The following is an 18,209-nucleotide window of genomic DNA, read 5'->3' on the forward strand; positions in this document are numbered from 1 at the left end:
CTCCTATGAAAGTTATTCGTCGCTCCATAATGTGTTGGATCACTTTTATTGATGTGGCCCCCCATAGGAAACTTAAAACAAAATGCCTTTGGGAACTTCACTTCTTACGTATAGGATCTCACATCTTTATATAATGATTCTTGATCCTATATAACCCAATACACATGGACCTCGATCCCTACCTTTGAGATTGTACGGGCATCGATCCCTAATACAGGGATCTTTAGAATAGCTTCGATTCACCGATTCCGGAATCAGAACCTCAGGATTTATGCTTTACAATTTTGGATGGTGCGCCCAGTGTAATTCCCACTATGAACGCAAATAAAGTTTCAATTTTAATATCCCAATTCGTGCTTCTTGTACTGTAAAAAAGAGTGCAAAGTATTATGATTATGAAAATTCATCTGGATTAGATATCCTTTACGAGCCGATTTCGATGTCCTTTCAAAATCAATCATTGAATTCTTATAGAAATTTTAAATGTCCAGTGTTAAAGGCACAAGTATGTATAGAACCTATACAGGACTATCAAGTGATTTAGCAATTTATAGAAGTGGCTCAGTATTACTGCCCTTACATTTGTATTTTCTTCTGATCTTGCTATGACATTCCACACCTTTTAATTAGCTTTGGTTTGGTTAAAATGAACTTGTTTTGTAATGCAACTGCCAACTGAAAAATAATGTCATGGCTCTCAGGGGATGAATTTTTTCCAAGTTTTTAGCAATGACAAAGCAAACTATGTGATCGGACCAAGAGATATATAATTTTAAGATATGTCCTGAGCGAGCATCAATTGACCAATTTACTCGTCTGTCATTGGCATGAGTTGTATGCCTTTGTTGTTTTAAGAAAAGTGGGAGCTCTGGAATTTGTTTTTCCTGATTTTAATAATCATTGTGGTGTAATTAATTATGTTGTTCAATGTTAGCTTATTTGGAAAATGATTATTTATAGAGTGTTTTCTATAATGCTGCCTACAACAATTTCATGGACTCCTGTAGTTGCATCTTTTGAGACTAAAATCTACCTTGCAGCTTGCCGAGGGGCAGATGTTTTATTCCATATGGCTGCTCCGAATTCATCAATCAACAATTACCAGCTTCACTATTCGGTCAATGTTCAAGGTAAAGTGCACTCAATGTTGCTTGTGGATATATAAAACCTGTAATAGTCAGGGCATCATGGCGTGAGAGAGAGTAGATGTTTATTTATTTATTAACTCCAAAAGTATCAATTGTTGGGGATTCTGTATCCACTGTATCCACTATACCCTGATAGATCATAGATGACATTAAAAAGTAGAAACTAAAAACTTGAAACTAACTTCATGAATCTTTCAACAACCATAATTACAAATTTGCAGCCACAAGCTTTAAAGTTGCAAAATACAAACTAAAAGTCCCTAAATATTAAAGGATTTAAAAGTATCACACCCAAGAGAAACAAATATCGATTTCTACTTGGCCCTTGAAACCCTTGAGGAGTTGTCAAAACTTTCCTAAAACGTCTTTAAGTCAACACCTAAAAGAAACAAATCAACGACGAAAGATCAACCCATACAAAAATCTAAGAGTTTAAAAAAATTTCTGCCACTTTTTTTCTTTGATCGATTTGATGAAGTAAATATCATGGGTGTGGCTGTTTTTGGTAGTTTGGGAAGTTTAATACTCCAAAACCCTTTCCCCCCTTTTTTGGGCTTAAAAAGTTGAAAATACCCATTCTTGAGTAGTTTTTTTTATATCCTTCGCTGGCTGCATATGCTGGCTATGCGGGATGCGGCTGCATATGTGGAGGGATGCGGCATATCTGCAGGCACACCCCTCTAAAGCACATATGCGGCCTCATGCGATGCAGTTCCCATCGCATAATGTAGTATGCGGAACCATGGTTGATGCCCGTGATATTCAACATGAGCCGACTTGGGTTTCTGAGCAAGATTTTTTTTTGTGATACATATCATAATTTATTATGTATTCTTATGGTGGTCCAGCATGACCAACTTGTACTATTTGGTCTTGCAGCCAAAACACCTAGTAAGTCGAATTTGTAACCCAAAATTTCCTAGACCATCTTTTATGCATCCTAAGGTCTTTTTCAAAAAAGAATGATTTTGAGCTCAAAATTTCCCAAATCCAACGTCCACAAATATTGACTGGCCAAATTCAATTTTAAAGCAGATTTTGATATGGGGCACTTCTTCAACTCCAAATCCATTGTTTATAAAATTTATCTTAGAGTGTTTAAATTTATTTGAGAATTTGTGAGTTTGTGATCCATCAAATTCCTCTAACTAGGTATTTTGACTTGGACCTAATAGACAATTTACACCTGCGGGATCACTGAATCCTTTTTAATTATTGTAGCAGCATTGTGCATATATATGTTAAATGACATGTAGTGATGTATTAATTAAGACTTTGTAAGTTAATTAATTCATACTTATACATTTGAAAGTAATATTCATGTGCTTTTATGTACAAATTTACTAGAATACCTCATGCTTTACATGCACGCATACACTTGCATACACACACCCAGAGAGAGAGAGAGAGAGAGAGAGAGAGATATTTTGGTTAAAACCATCCATTTTGAAATCTTTGTCATTACTTCTATGTAAAACCAGCTTTATTTTGGTTTCTCAAGGTGAATCCCATCTGCTAACTAAATTTGTTGCAATTAATATTCTTCTAGTTATGTTTGGAGTAAAATCTTGGTCCTGACTTCTTGACGTGTTTTCTTCAAGAATCACAAAAGACACTTACATTTTTCAGTATTTGAATATGAATTATTGATTCATTTGAAGTCAAAATGCAAAAAGCTTAAGGGGTATCTGTATAGCCCAAAAATACAGCAGATGTTTATACACTTGACACCCACTATCTTGGGCATACCGCTTTTGGAATTAACACATTGTCCATGCCATTACTCCCTCTTAAAATAATTGGCAACAAAATGCTTTGTTGTTTGAAATGGTGCATAACTAATCGTTATCTTGTCGCAGAGATGTACACTTTTTATAAATACATATCCCAGTAAAAAAGTTAATGGTGCGATAACTGCTAATGGAAGAGAATCATCAGTGGACCCTGGCGCATTTGTCTTCAAATTTTGTGAAGTGTATGACACTGGTCGAGTTTATTTAGGCATAGCTTGGCGTGCCTTTTCTAGGGTGGTGTTTTCTGGTTCCAATTTGACTGATGTCGTGGACCCATTGGGATGGAATTCCGGGAATTATAGTGACAGTATGATTTTCTCCCTGTTCTGTTATATGCCACATTTGAGCAGATAAATATTTCGATGATTTGTTGGAATACATGGATAGGAATCTTTTCGTCTGAACTATTTGAACCAAATAAACTAGTTCCATTCTTCTAAAAATGGTGTAATTTTCCAAGTAGTCTTTGTTGGAGATATGGAAATTATTAAAATTGCCTAAATTCTATTATCACAAAGAGCCATTACTCTACCTACCCTATCATCAAAGCCTATATTTGTGCATGTCATGTCCCTACTTTCTTTCTATCCACATGCACCCATGCACTTCATATGTATCAAGGTCATCAACTTATTCATGCATACCCAAGTCTTCCATGCACACATTCTAATAGCCATCCGTATTTTTTGTTAAAGTTTTCTGTACTTTTTTGCTGTCAATAAGCTGGTTTTTCTTTTTTTTTCTGCTTGATAGTTAATAAGCTGGCTTCTGTGCGGAGCAAACATTGAAAACTTTGACATGTTACATGGAGGGAGCTTAGCTTTGGTTATTTGAAGTCCGCTATGTAATGCTTTTATATCCTACTTTAACACCATTATTTTTCTTCTAATTGAAAATTTCAGAAATATATTCTATGGAGAGTGCCTTGGGTAATTCATCTGAATGAATCTCAGAATGCACAGTTTACCAACCTGGCATTCATCGATACAGAGGGATGGATCCAAAGACAGCCGTAGAGTTTCCTGTAACATGTCTTGCTATGTAGTTTGATATGTATTGGCATCAAGTTTCCCATTAGTTGAAATTTGATTTCGATTTACCTCTTTGTGAAATGACGGACAGAAAGAAATGATATATATTAGACTGCTGGTTGTTTGTTTGAGTTGGTTGCTTACCTACCTGTCTGATAATTTGCAGCTCTATTTTGTCTCAAATCTCTCTCTCTCTCTCTCTCTCTATATATATATATATATATATATATATATGTGTGTGTGTGAAATAAAGTCCTATATTTATCTCTGTAGCACCAAGGTAAAACTCCCCCTTCATGCGTGCACAAACCCAGGAGCCACCAACTGTTGTGTAAGGACTGTACAGGCGGAATACGGCCCCAAAATGGACTTGAATTTTTAAATGTACCTCCAACTTAAATCCCTTTGGGAATCTTAAAGGCTCAGTTAACCTTCATAGCTATGATTCAACCTCTATCTGTTGACAACCAATATTATCAAAAACTTGCTGCGGAATAATATTGCTGCGGGTCGAGTCTGAGATGCTAGACAACTCATGCCAGCCCCTTTGTCTTATAACTAAGGTCCCGTTTGACAACTAGAATTTGGAACTTCACTGGAAACTAGGAAGTTCAGGGGTTTGGAATCTAGAAGTTTTCATATTTGGACCTAGAAAAACATTATGTTTGATAGCCTGTCTGACAGTTTTAAGGAAGCCTGAGAACCTGTGTTTGATTGAAACTAGAATTCTAGATACCTGAACATCTAGAAATTAGCCAGTTTTAACTATTCAACCATTCATTGAAGTTTTCATTGATGAGAAGATGATACTTATTAGTTGAATGAGACTTCAAAATCATAGCTCATCCATGACAGGTCTAACAAATTGGATGGTCTAGATCACAGAGAAAATAATGAAGTAATTGAAGGTCACCCATAACATACATGGTTAAGATCATCTACGAATATGTCAAATTTGTAGCTCATATCGTTTAGCTCCCATGTGTCATAGGATCGAGCACGAGAGAGGCATAGCGATGCAAAAAGGCGTTTTAAAACTTCATTTAGCTGACCCCAAATAATTAGGATAAGATTTGGCTGATGATGATGATATATCAGATTGTGTTAAAAGTCTGCGTCCATATTTCTCACCCTCATGCTCCTGTATGAATATAAAAAACAATATATCAAAAAATAAAAATGCCAAGACACCTTTTAAATTTTGATGGGTATTTTGGCCACTTTATTTGAATTATATTTTTTATATTTTATAGAAATGTTCCCATAAAATTTCATCTAGATATGATATCAGAAAGAAAATTAAAAAAAGATCAAGATAAAGTCAACATTTTCAAAATGGCCAAATAGTCCATATTATAGTTCTCTTTTTAAAGCTAGCTATTGATCTCAAACATTCTATATTGTTTGGACGGATGAGAGCACATATAAGTACTTGAATTTTGTCTTTTCTTGTGTATATGTGGGAATGAGCTGGAATTTGGGGTAGCTATTCTTTGAGTGTTAAGGAGCTGTTAAAAATTAAATATATTTTCAAAAATAAAATGACCAATAAATATATTTTCAAAAATTAAAATGCTCCAGTTTTTTTTTTTTTTTCTTATATTTGATATATAGATGCGTGCCAATGAGATGCATAAACCCTCTAAGTCTTATTTAAATCTAACTTTTAGAAAAATGATAAAAGTAGAAATTGTTTAGGCAAGAAATTGTTAAATGAGCTGCCAGTCCAAGGGACGGGCAAGTTCTCGAACTTTCTCTCTCCATGGGGGATGACGGGGTTGAAATCTAAAACCACATTTTTGAGGAGTGCGAGCTTCCAGCTGCCTCTCCTTCTATAGTTGTTCCTAGTCAACAAAGTAGAATTGCTTCAGCTACCTGGAGCAGTCAGTGCAGGTAACAAAAGTTCCTGTTGATGCACACACACAGATTTACCTGTCCTTTGGGTATTTTTGAAGCTCTAAGTTAATTGGTACCTATTTCTTCTTCTTCTTTCTTTTTTTTTTTTTTTCTTTTGTTTAATTATTTGGGAAAGACAGGTCCTTACCCTTTTTCATATAGAATAGTTAGCGTATTTGAAAGTCTCATGGGAAATCACAACATGATGAGTAGGTATGTGGGTGCTACACCACTATCCAGCCCCTTTCCTAATGGGTAGTTGTTGGAAATATAATAATACAGTCAACTTAGGTCAAAAACACCAACTCTATGGGCCTCATGACCAAAGATAATTCCCTGATTTGAACAGTGGAGTGAAGAAATCTTGATTTCTTTGAAGTGAAACATTTGTTTATGGGAATCGATCCAGACTTGTCACAGAAGGCATCCTACTACATTCTAACTTGAAATTTTGTGTCTATTAATATTATAGTTAACTTCATAGAAAAATAATAATATTGCCCTATGTGAAGCAATAAAATAAATAATTGATAAATTCTGATTACCCGTTCTTCTTTTTGCGTTGCTTCATGTGGTTTGCATCAAAGCTCTCTCTCTCTCTCTTCCCTCCACACATAAAATGCGGATGAGTAGTTTCCTTCTTTTTTAGATTCAATATTTGGTTGTTCTTGGATTTTGTGGATTACATGCTATCCTGTTTGATGTCCTATAGCGCTTTTTTTTTCTCTCTCAACTTATCTTCAGACTAATACCATGTTATTCATTTAACATGGTCCCCATATAGAGCAAAACCATGTTTCATTTGTTATTTTGAAGCATAACACGAATATTATGTGACAATAGAAATTTATGGCCAGAAATGTCATCTCTGTCAAATCAGAGAGGGGTTAGATGGTGAAGTTGGAGAGTTCGACGTACCACTTGAGTCATGTCGTGTTCTGGTGAATCCTACTCTCTGCATCGCTGTCCACCAGCTAATTGAACATTCCTACTCACTGCATCGCTGTCCACCTAGTAATTGAATATTTATGGCCATAATTTTATTTGGTAAGAGTAATTATAATATCTTTTCTTATTTTATAAATGAGAAATGATCCTATAGGACCATCCCCCATTTATGTATGTAGGACCTCAAAAGGTCACCATTAAATTTGGCATGAATCTATAGAAAGGTCAAGTCTCACACCCATGTGATAACTTTTCAAGAGATCCATACCAACTATAATGGTGATCTTTTGAGGTCGTACACATGGATGGAGGAGGGTCATATAGGATTATTACTCTTTATAAATTTATGTACCTTTCCAAGTTATCATTTTGCTTGTGGCATGCATATTCCAAATTACCAAACTGGTTTGGTGGTTCCTTATGCTGTTGTCTTGTGGTGGACATGATGCAGATATCTTAGTATTTGAACTTTGAAGTTTGTCCTGAAACACAGCACACCACCACCCCCGTTCCCATCCCCGCCCCCGCCCCCCCTTTTTTTTTTTTCTTGGTAAATAGACTTGGCAAGCATTTTAAGCATCTGAGTTGGGGACCTACAAGATGCATGAATTAGAAGAATAATCAAGGAAACAAAGAAACCAAACAGGGTATAAAATTGGAAAAAAATGCATAACATTGCTCGTATAAAAAACCAATATGAAATAATGTGTATCATTTTGAAGTAACACCGACTGTCACTATAGTGCCCTTTTCTGTTATGTGATCCAGACGTAACAGGTGGGTAGCATATGGAGTGCACGTCTTTTTACAAAAATAATGGCATTAATTTTTCAATAACAGCCATAACGGTGTTGCTGGCAGCTGATTGTGTTGGTTATTCGTCTTTCAAACCAAACTTGCTGGAATGCCATTATATTCAATATAACGGCAGTTATATTGAAACATCACACTTGATTTTACTCTAGAAAGCATGACCTCAGTTTTTTTTTGCTTTTGCCATTATTTTATTTTTACTCTCTTATTTATCTATTTTTCTGTGGCTTGTAGGCTCCCATTATGCCTGAGATATAGGGAAATAATCATCATACTCAAATTACAAAAAGGACATCCAATTTAATCAAATTGAGTGCAACTAAATTCCACACAAGGCAATATCCAGCATGTCAACTTAATTGGTTCACATGGTTTGGTTGTAATGTGGTCAACTTGAAACCAGCATGGACACTCTCTCTCTCTCTCTCTCTCTCTCTCTCTCTCTCTCTCTCCCTCTCTCTCTCTCTCTCTCTCTCTGTGTACCAACTAGCTTGATTACAAAGGTAACCATGCTCGGTTTTGAGCTACACACAGAAAAGAAGAAAGAAAGATTTTTATCCTCCTTCAAGAGTATGCTGTCCATTTAATCCCTCTAGTAAAATCAGATATAACATCGTCAACCTAGTGACTAACCTCCCAAAAAAAAAAAAAATAAGAACAAGAAGAAGAAGGAAATTTCCAAGATTTAACTGTGACCATCCAATTTTTGGAAGGCAAATGTTCAAGAACTCAAAAACCCATTTTTGTAAAACTAATCATCAAGTGATTATTAGGTAAGTTTCCACAATTTTAGATACAAAAATCCTCCTAAGTAGGTCTATTGCTCAAGGAAATAAGTGCATAGTATGCTCACACTGGAGCACTGCTGTGTTTGTGTGTGAAAGCTTTTTGAAGTATTAGAACATTTTGATGAAAGATTTAGACAGTTGAGTTTGAATTTTGAAATATTAGAAGATACATGAAAAGGGAGGTCTTTGGATTGCAGCAATCCCATAACAGAATCATTATAGAGGGAAACTCAAAATGTAATTTTGTGGTCTAGAGATTTGCAGAAAGGCCTTTGGGCTTGGCGATCAATTCTGGATGAAATTCAACAAACATTATTACAAAGTGAGGTCATTTTTAGCATGTTAATAAAGAGGAAACTGACACTGATCATTTGGCCAAATTAGGAGCACTAATGGCAGACACATCTACTGATTCTGGTATGAGTCGAAGTTAATGGTGGATATCGGATATCTATTTGCGGTCTGAGCTCTTGTTTGTCTCAAGGGACTAGGCATAAGCTAAGCAATCTTTTTTTTCTACTATTTATCTTCCTTGTTTCTGCAAGATGCCAAACCTTTTGTATATGTGTGCTGTGTATAGGTGCTTTTCTTTTATTCCTGTGGCAAATTATACATCTCTTCAAATTGTGATTAATTTTCGTGCATTGGTTGTATCACTATGTTGTTATGCGATGTATAAGAAATTTTGGCTTACAGGAATGGAATAAAATGTCTTATGATTGAAAGTGAATGTTTCCATGTCTCTTGTTGTTTTATAGCTTACATGAATGGAATGAAGCTATCAAATTTTCCATGTTTCTTGTTGTATTCGCTTGAGGCTTGAGGAAAACAATGCTCTATGTTAAGCAATCAATCAATAGCTGGCAAACTTTCATATTTATATGTGTCCAAAGATTGTTTTTTTTTTTTTTTTCTACTCTAGTATTCCCCTAATTAAATGAAGAAAATGATTCAAATATGTTTTTTGTTTTTTGTTTTCCTTAATAAATACAATTGAAAGAATTCTTACTATAATAGATACTATCATCCTACTTTGTTTGTTTTTGTTTTTCGTTCTATGAAGATGTTATGTTTTTCAAGTGCCATGTAGAATCTGAAATTTTGCTTTAGTTACATTGTATATATATATTTTTATCTAATAATGCTCAAAATTTTGGAATTAAAGTTCCTTATTGTGATTAATTTTCATGTATTGGTTGTATCACTTTGTTGTTATGCGATGTACAAGAAATTTTGGCTTAAAGGAATGGAATAAAATGTCTTATAGTCGAAAGTGAAACTTCCCATGTTTCTTGCTGTTTTATGGCTTACAGGAATAGAATGAAAGTTATCAAAGTTTCCATGTTTCTTGCCGGAATAGCTTGAGGCTTTGGGGTTGGATCAACAATGAATATGGGCTTGAGGCTTTGGTTGGCTTTGGTATGGGTATAGGCTTGAGGCTTTAAGATTGGGTGTTTATTTTATTTTCATAAATAACCATACCAAAGCCAACCAAAGCCTCAAGCCCATATATCATTGCAATCATAAAAATAATAATATTTAGCTTTCTCTCTTATGTTTTTTACGAAAAGATTCATGCAGTATGGAGAGGTATGATGATTGAAATATTAAACTACCCCAACTTTTGGACATTCTATGTTTGCAAGATTGGACTGATCTAGAATTGGGGCTATTTGGTATCTAGCCAATCAGACAGCCCTAGCATTCAAAGAAATTTAGAAATAAAATAAAAAACCTATATGATATTTAAGAAAAATAAAAATAAAAAACCATGAAAAGGCAAGACTTACATAAGATCAAAACAAAATTTTGAAAAAAATACAATTTCCATAAGGCCTAGGGTTTTAAAACTTTATTCATAAAATACTTCAAGCATAGATAATCGTTATGATGGCTCTAAAATCTATTTCCTTGATTAATTATGAAATTTGTAACTAAAAAAATAGCACAGATCTCATATATCCATGAGGACATAAAACTGACTGTCATAGATAACATGCTCTAGAATACACTTCTTAGGGCTTGAAATCCTAATATTTTTTCAAACACACAATGGTGAAGGTCAAGAAGATTGATTTGAAGATTTTTCGACCTTGAAACTTACAATTTTTTGTGAGATCTAAGATGAGGCTTTATTTTTATTTTTATAGAACCTAGACCTTATTTTAACTTTTTCTATGGGTAATTTTGAAAAATAGTTTGATAGAGCTGCACACTCTATCAAAATAAGTAAAGCTTCACCTCATAACTCATCCAACATTACAATTCAAGCATTGAAAAACATTTACATGGATCATCTCAACCTGAACATTATGTTTATGAAAAAAAAAAAGAATTTCAACCTCTAAAAATAATGTATATTGTAACAAATTATCTAGACCGTTTATTTTACCCCAGAAAAAATGTTCACAAACCTGTAAGATCAGTACCATTTTTTTTAGTTTAAAATTTATAGTTACTGTTGGAAAAATTTTAGAGTGATCAGGGAGATTTCCTTGTGCTTTCTAGATGAGTATTTAAGATGGAGCGTTTATTTTATTTTCATAAATTTTGGCCTTTCCATAAATTTTGTTTATTGAGTTTTTTTTTTTTTCTCCTTCAGCATTTGCTGTTCACATATTCAAAACCAACAATTAGAATTTGGAGAGAGAGAGAGAATGGAGGGTCTGTGCTGTGTTGTTACAGGGGGAAGAAGATTCATTTGGTTTTTATGCTTTTAGAAGCCCCCAAGTGGTCTCTAGTTTGAATCGCTGATCTCCCCACTTCTATCCAATTTGACGATGGAGAAGAGGACTCAATTCTTGGCCAATCCCTGCGATCTGGAAGAGCATTGTATATCTCCATAGATCTTTGTGATAAAACCCAAGTCCTTCAAGGTGCTCCCTATTTCCGCTTTCAACTCTAGTTTTTCCTGTGATTTTTGAAGAATCATTGTTTCATTCGTGTTATCTCATCTCTAAGAGATCAATGTTTCTTTACTTTGAGTTCATCAATTGATTTCTTGATGTTTTAATAGAGCAAGTACAAAAAAAATTGAGTGAATTTGGTTGATGTAAATGTCTATCTGCCCTTTGTTTTGTTTTGGGTTTTTTCAGGGTCATATTTTACATTATCCATTCCTTCTTCCCCCTCTTTTTTGCGCCATGATTGCCAAAACAACTTGCATTTCGGATTTCTGGACTTGATATCTGTATTTTTTGTTGAATGGTGATAGAAAAATAACCTTTTGGATGCTTTTATCTTTTACTATTTGTTTGGCAGCTTTTTTATCACTGCAAGTAGGTGGCTTGTATTGGGTTACACGATTCTTTTCCCTTTGAGTTCCTCTCTCTCTAAAAGGGGCTAGGGCTTCCTTGGGTTAGGTTGAGAAAGGGAAAGAGGTAAAGAAGGTTTTTCTTGTCATATTTTTGGGAGGAATGATATGAGCTTGTGTTGTTAATGTTCTTCAGTCATCCAAAGTGAAGCTGGGTAAATTGTGTTCTTTTAGATGATCACAAGGAAGGTATTTTTGGTGATGTCTTTTCATCAATTCTCTTCTTTTGAGGTAACTCTGTATCCCCTTATAAATTTCTCGTTTGATAGTGGAATACTTGCCGGCTTGCCCATAGACGTAGCCCTCCGGGGTAAACCACGTTAAATTGGTGTTGGGGTTTGTCTCTCTAATTTTCTCTTATGATTATGTTTTTTATCTCTAATTTATTTTCTTAAATTCTTGTGCATGATCCTTGACCTTATTATACAATTATCGATTTTACATATTTGGTATTGAATGTGTGATATTCGATGATCGATAGAATTGAGGTTTCAAGAATTCGGATCTTCAATAAGTGGTATTAGAGCATTAGGTTTTGTGCAATATATTTTGGAAAATGACGAGTAATCGGTTTGAGGTGGAGAAATTCGATGGACAAAATGATTTTGAGATATGAAAAGTTCAAGTTCATGATCTTTTGGTCCCACAAGGATTATACAAAGCATTACTCAGAAAGGAAAAGAAACCAGAGTCTATGAGTAATGAGGATTGGGAGGAAATTGACCTCAAGGATATGGCTACAATTCAATTGTTCTTAGCAAATAAGATTTTATTCAATATAGTGGGAGAGAAGACGGCAAAGGGCTTATGGGAGAAATTGGAAAAACAAATTTCTTACGAATCGTATTCTATTAAAGAGAAAATTGTTTACTATAAGAATAAAAGAGGGGACAAAAGTTTCCGATCATTTGAGCACTTTCAATAACATCATTTGTGAACTTGATAATGTTGGTGAAAAAATTGAAAGATGAGGACAAGGCGGTAAGTTTGTTATGTACTTTATTGGGATCTTATGATAATTTAGTGACAACATTAAGTTGCATTAAAAAAGGTTCACTTGACTTAAGTATGATGACTAGTACTTTGCTTGCCCATGAACTCCGTAAAAAGACATCTATTGGAGAACCGGAATCAGAAGTGCAATTTTCAAGGGGTCGTTCAAGTGAGAGAGGTAATTCCTCTCGAAATTTTCTAAATCTAATTCAAAAGGTCAATTTAAATTTAACGGTCGAGAGCACAAGTTTGTTTGTTGGGGATGTGGTGAAGCGGGACATATGAAAAAAGATTGTACAAAAGAAAAAGGACAAAAGTTCGAAAAAGCAAAGGAAACCAAAGAGTACAAAAATGAGGTGAATCAAGTGGAATAATATACATTCGGCTTTATTGAAGAAGATGTTTATATCATGGATAACAATCCCGAATTCCATCAAAATTGGATTTTGGATAGTGTTGCTACGCATCATATGTGTCCACACAAGTCATGGTTAGGTTCATATGAACCATGTGATGATGGTTCCGTGTTGATGGGAAACAATTCAAGTATAGAATGGTTGGGATTGGCACGGTGAAATTAAGGATGTATAATGAAAGTATCCATACATTCGACATGTACCGGACTTGAAGAAAAGTTTAATTTCTTTTTCTTTATTGGATTCCCATGGCTATAAATTCACCGGACAGGGGGAGTTCTCAAAGTATCTAAGGGTGCTCTTGTTGTGATCGAGGGTGTTAGAGTTGAGAACTTGTATAAGCTATTGGACAGTTCCATTGTTGATGATGCGACAAATTCGGTAGTGGAGAGTAATGATCTTCCACTATGCTTATGGTATAGGAGGTTGGGCCACTTGAGTGAAAAGGATATGAAGATTTTGATGAATAGGAAACTAATTCCCACCATAAAATTTGGGAAATCCGAATTTTGTGAGCATTGTGTCTATGAAAAGCAACAGAGACGAATTTTCAAAATCGAAAGCCATACAAGCAAGGGAATACTTGATTATGTTCACTTGGATTTATGAAGGCCCTCACCCATATTGTCATATGGTGGTGCATTGTATTTTACCTCTTTTATAGGTGACTTATCAAGGAAGGTATGTGTTTTCACTCTAAAATAAAAAAGTGATGCATTTTTAACCTTTAGGGCCAAAGTTGAGAAGAGTACGAGCGCTACATCAAAACACTTCTCACCGACAATGGGAAGGAATACAATTCCGATGAATTTACAAAATTTTGTAAAGATGAAGGAATCAAGAGGCATTTCACAACGGTTAAACTCCCCAACAAAATGATGTTGCGGAAAGGATGAATCGCACTTTGATGGAGCGAGCATGAAGCATGTTGAGCAATGGAGCAAGAGCTATGGGCCGAAGACGTGATGACGGCTTGTTATCTCATCAATAGATCACCTTCGGTGGCTTTAGGGAAGAAAACACCCCAAGAGGTATGGTCCGGAACGTCTTGTGATTATTCCGATTTAAAGATTCTTTTTTGTGATGCTTTTGTTTTACTTCATAGTTGCCAAAGAAATAAGCTTGAACCAAAATCAAATAAACGCATTTTTGTTGGGTATACCAAATGTTCAAAAGGATATTGATTATGGGATCCAAGTGCTCGAAAGATAATTGGAAGCCGAGATGTGCATTTTGATGAGTTATCCGTGTTGACAAGAGGTGTCATTATGAGATTCTTTCATTTTTTTAATCTCATTTCGTACACCTCTTATCAATACGGATAACTCATTAAAATGCACATCTCAGCTTGTAATTATCTTTCGAGCACTTGGATCCCATAACCGATATCATTTCATACCTTTGCTATACCCAACAAAAATGCATTTCTTTGATTTTTGGTTCAAGTTTATTTTTTTGGCAACTAAGAATTAAAACATAAGCATCACAACCGAAAATCTTTAAATCAAAATAATTAGAAGAAGTTTCAGACCATACCGCTTAGGGTGTTTTCTCCCCCAAAGCCGTCGAAGGTGATCGATTGATGAGATAACAAGTCATTATCATGGCTTCGGCCTATAGCTCTTGCTCCAATCCGGCATTGCTCAACATGCTTTTTGCTCGCTCTATCAAAATGTGATTCATCCTTTTCGCAACACCATTTTGTTGGGGAGTATAAACCGTGGTGAAATGCCTCATGATTCTTTCATCTATACAAAATTTTGTAAACTCATCAGAATTGTACTTCTTCTCATTGTCAGTGAGAAGTGTTTTGATGTGGCGTCTCATACTCTTCTCAACTTCAGCATTAAAATGCTTAAAGGTCAGAAATACATCACTTTTTGAATTAAGAGTGAACACCCATACCTTCTTTGAGAAGTCATCTATAAAAGAGATAAAATACAATGCACCACCATATGACACCCAAGAAATTGATTTTCAACTTTATGTTCTATTATTTGGTGAATGTCATATGCCGGACAAAGCACCCACAAGTATCAATGAAGAAGTCATTGACGAAGAAGAGCAAGTTGGAGAATCAAGTGATTCCTATGAAGAAGTTGCACCATCTATGACAAGAAGATCTACAAGGGTAATTTGTCCACCTGAGCGGTTTAGTGACTATGTTGATCTTGAAGTACTATATGCTTTGGTTGTTATGAATAAAGAACCGAGCATTTACCAAGAAGCTATGGAAAAGGATGATTCCATATCTTGGAAGAAGGTTGTGGAAGATGAAATGTTGGCTCTTCCTAAAAACAAGACCTGGGATTTGGTAGAGTTGCCAAAGGGTAGAAAAACGGTTTGTTGCAAGTGGGTGTTCAAAATCATGAAAGGGATTGATGGAAGTTTGGAAAGATATAAAGCAAAGTTTGTTGCAAAAGGGTTTGCATAAAAGGAAGGTGTGGACTTTCTTAAAATATTTGCCCCGGTTGCCAAGTTAGACTCCATAAGGTTGGTGGTGTCGACTTTCTTGAAATATTTTCCCCGGTTGTCAAGTTAGACTCTATAAGGTTGGTGCTTGGGCTTATTGCATTGCTTAGGCTTGGATGATGATGATGATGATCGATTTGGACCAATCCAGACTCGATCCCATTCACCGATCCGATACAGATCTGTGGATGAATGATCTGACCCACTGAACCGGATTTTAAAACATTGAGGCATGCACAAAGAAAATAATACATTCGAGTAAATACAACAATTGCAGCATAACCTACCACTGCACATTTGACTCCTATTCCAGATCCCAAAGCGTTGAACTATTCAGATTTTTGAATGGCCAGCTCCTTGGATTGGTAGCAGTGATTCCACCAATAGAAACCAACATTTATCCAATCAATAAAACAATGGAAAATGTGAGATAATAAATTATATGAAAACATTCAAATAAGTGGAACCCACCTCGTAGGAGAAAGAATGCAAGCAAAGAAAGCCTGGGGATTCTCCAATAATGCTTGGAGAATGGGGAGTGCAAAAGCTTCAGTCTTTCCGGACCTAGTTTGCGCCAATCCAATAATATCCTTTCCTGAAAATTATGCCATCTTGTAATCCAAGTGAGAGGCAAACAATAGAGTCTTCAGATAAGAGACTGAAACACAAAGGTTAAGTGGAAGAACAATGCCGTAAGGCATGATCTCATACAAACAAACCGGAAGCCATGCTGATCAAGTAAAAAGAAGGCATGTTTCGCTAGAAACATCCAATGACAATGTAACACAAAAACAAAGTAGCAAAAAAGACATACTTGTTGGAAACACCCAGATATAATGATCAAAGATCAAAGCACAAAACAATCTGCATTATAGAATAGGATAGTATTTGTTTTAATTACATGAAAACTTCATACCACCCCATAGATTCTCAATTCGTGGAAGTTCATATTCTGTGTAATAGGTACTTCCACAAAACGAGAAAATAACAACAGAAAATGCAACTCCAAAATATAATGATTAAATGGAAGAAAAAAACGAACATAAAAATACGCAAATTAAATTTTAAACAAAATGATTACAGAGAAAATAAATCTATACACTGAAAGCAACCATAGAAATACCAGAATCAAGCTAAATATGAAGAAATTATCAAAAAAATTGTCTTGAGTATGAAATACTTGGCAGCTTTAAGAAGAGGAAGAAGCATCGCACATATCAACCTTTTTTAAGAATTAATATATTTCAATGAGATACTGTCGATAATTCAAAAGAAAAAAAAAATCAATGACAAAGAGCAGTAATGATACCGTTTATTAAACAATACTGGCATCAGGTATATCAATGAAGAACAAGAGTAGGGTGGAAAAACCTTGTTAGGCATGAGGAATGGACTCAATTTGAATCTTAACCCCAACCCAAATTATCACAGGCATCAACCAATTGATCACAGACGCCCAAGCTCATGAAGGTATCTTCTCTTTCAACATCTGCCTCCTTAACTTCTTCTTCCACGGAAAGATTCCAAACCAGAAACTTAAATTCAACTAAAATCGCACCACGAATGCTTCACCAGTGAGTATCTGTTAACCTATTTGCCCCAAAATATTAAAATATTGGGCGATCAAAACAAGTTTAAAATAGATATTAGGGAAATTGGGGGATTTTAATTAGTGGGAAACTACAAAGAGAAAAACTAATAGAAAAACGGATGCAGAAGAAATCAGTGGCACAGGTTCATCTTACTTTGCTTTTGCAAATGATTTCATGGAGAAGGAGGAGGATACAGGAGCCTAATTTTAGATATAAATGAAATAAATAATGACAATGAAAAGAGAGAGAGAGAGAGAGAGAGAGAGAGAGAGATGAACAAAGAACAATGAAATGAAAAGTAGAACCATGGGACGTACCAGAGATATCTTTAATGGCTTAAGCTAGAGAGAGAGAGTCCGGAACTGGGCGGGGGACCTTGAGGTTCCAGAGGGTTTCAGCTCATAGAGAGAGAGAGGACTTGAGTAGTGGCTAGGGCACAGAGAGAGTGTGTGAGCTCGGGTAGAGAGAGGTCGGGGTTGCAGGGGTGTGGAAGAGAGAGAAAGAGAGGGCTTATCGAAAAGTTATTCATGATTCAGCGGGTGCAAGAGCCGGCTAACTCACCAACGTCCATCTCTAACATGGACGTTGAAATAGACCCATGGACTGAAACGAATTTAGGAGGTGTATATTTAAAAAAGGGTGCGGTTTGGATATAGCCTAGGTTCTAAACAATCAAATTAGAGCCTACGTTCAAATAGTGTCGAGAAATGTAGTTTCAATAATAGAAATCCTTGTGATAGCTTTAAAATATATTTTTATCTTTATTTATAAATTTTAAATATTAGAAAATAGTATAGATAGACAAATCTATAAGAACTTGAAAATCTTGAAAATTGACGGGCCAAAAATGTATTACAAAATACATTATTTTCAAAACTTGAAATCCATTTTTTTCTTATGTTGATATATCTTGATGTCGAGATGATCAATTTGCGCATATTTGAGTATCAAAATAACCTATTCTAGTGAAATTTTTGAGGTAGGTTTTAATTTGATTGTATAGAGC

The 18,209-nt window shown here is 35.2% G+C and overlaps 1 long non-coding RNA gene across 3 annotated transcripts; it reads right to left on the reverse strand.

Annotated features, from left to right (window-relative positions):
• Window positions 1-4,767: 4,767 nt before the first annotated feature.
• Window positions 4,768-17,789, reverse strand: LOC110007033 (uncharacterized). Of its 3 annotated transcripts, XR_016055321.1 has the most exons (7): window positions 17,521-17,789; window positions 16,983-17,201; window positions 16,083-16,206; window positions 15,899-15,967; window positions 7,169-7,409; window positions 6,787-6,879; window positions 4,768-5,113 (listed from the first exon to the last, which is right to left on the reverse strand). It is a non-coding gene; the product is annotated as an uncharacterized LOC110007033 (long non-coding RNA). The 3 variants fall into 3 exon arrangements; XR_016055322.1 differs by having other exon boundaries at window positions 15,899-16,222; XR_016055323.1 differs by lacking the exon at window positions 15,899-15,967 and having other exon boundaries at window positions 16,083-17,201.
• Between the last annotated feature and the right edge of the window lie 420 nt (window positions 17,790-18,209).

Source organism: Amborella trichopoda, chromosome 5, assembly GCF_054954075.1.
Source record: "Amborella trichopoda isolate Santa Cruz 75 chromosome 5, AtrichopodaSantaCruz75HAP2 v2.0, whole genome shotgun sequence".
In the NCBI taxonomy this organism is placed as follows: domain Eukaryota; kingdom Viridiplantae; phylum Streptophyta; class Magnoliopsida; order Amborellales; family Amborellaceae; genus Amborella; species Amborella trichopoda.